Below are 1,306 nucleotides of genomic sequence, written 5' to 3' on the forward strand. Positions count from 1 at the left end.
TCCCCCACATTATGTCTGAGGGGCCAAGGAGATGTGCTTGGAGGTCATTGTAATCCTTAGGTGTCTAATTGTCCTAACCTATAAGTTTATGTACTACCCGAAATCTCAGTTACTGTCTCTGGTTGTGTGTAATAAAGGTCAAAGACAAGGCACTAGCCCATGTCCCTCCAGGGCAGTAAAGGAGAAAGAAGGAGCTTCAGACATCACTGAACCACTGTTGATCATTCCTCTGGTTAAGTCTCCCCTTTACATCCTTCAGGAGAAGCAGCACTGAGAGAAGGCAGTCTCCTTAGGTTGTAATCCCCCAGGTCTGGGAGCGGAAGGGGCAGAAGGGACAAATGCTTGAGGGCAGCTGGTCAGAGCACACCTATTTGCAGCTCTTCATCCCAGCAAGGTTTTTGTGCTGCCTTGGTGTCACCTTGCAGATACTGCCTTTTCCTGGTTTCCTATTGGATTTTTGGCTTTTTTCTTTATTTGTGAGAGCTCATTATATATTGTAGAACTTCATACTTTATCAGAGACATGGATTCAAAATACGCCCCCCATTCTTTTGACTTAGTTTAAGATTTTTAAATGTAATTTTTAAATGTTTCATCTAACTAAATTTAACAATCATTTATGTCTTCTGGATTGTGAGTCATACCTAGAAAAGCCTTTCCCTCTTAAAGATTATTATAAAATTCCTCCTGTTTTCTTCTAGCACGTCTGTGGCTTCATTTTTAGGTATTTTAATATTTGAGCTAGCTGAATTAATTTTGTTGCAAAGAATGGAGTTCTAACTTATTAAATATGGTTCTCAGGTTTTTAAAGTGTAGTGAATATTGCATCTTTTCCCCATTGACTTAAAATGCCATATTTTTCATATACTAAACTCCCATATGTATTTAGATCTATATCTGGACTTCCTGTCCTGTTACATTTACATTTTTCTACTTCTCCAGCCATATACCCATACCACACTTTCAAAATCATGGTAACTTTATGTTTTCAGACCTCATAGATCTCTCTCTCTCTGTGCCTCCCCCTGACACACACACACACTTATATTTACTCATATGCTTCTTGAATCCTACACCCTTCCTCTGTATTCAGTTTCCTTCTTCATCAAGTACACTGTGTATTTCTTTCAGTGTGAATGTGATTGGGAAACCTCCTTCTCAGTCTTTGTCTTAAAATGTCTTTATTTCCCCCTCAGTCTTGATTAATATTTTGGCTAGTGTGGTAGCTATTTTGATTGGCTCTCTTAAGCCACATCATAACCCTTCTTCTGTTTGGTGGGGTCTGAAACCTGAAAAATTACAGTTCC

The 1,306-nt window shown here is 39.0% G+C and overlaps 1 protein-coding gene across 6 annotated transcripts in view; it reads left to right on the forward strand.

Moving 5' to 3' along the window:
• Positions 1-1,306, forward strand: part of POLG2 (DNA polymerase gamma 2, accessory subunit) — a 77,382-nt gene that overhangs the window by 17,202 nt on the left and 58,874 nt on the right. The gene's annotated exons all lie outside the window — the stretch shown is intronic.

This window comes from Balaenoptera ricei, chromosome 20 (assembly GCF_028023285.1).
Source record: "Balaenoptera ricei isolate mBalRic1 chromosome 20, mBalRic1.hap2, whole genome shotgun sequence".
Lineage (NCBI taxonomy): Eukaryota > Metazoa > Chordata > Mammalia > Artiodactyla > Balaenopteridae > Balaenoptera > Balaenoptera ricei.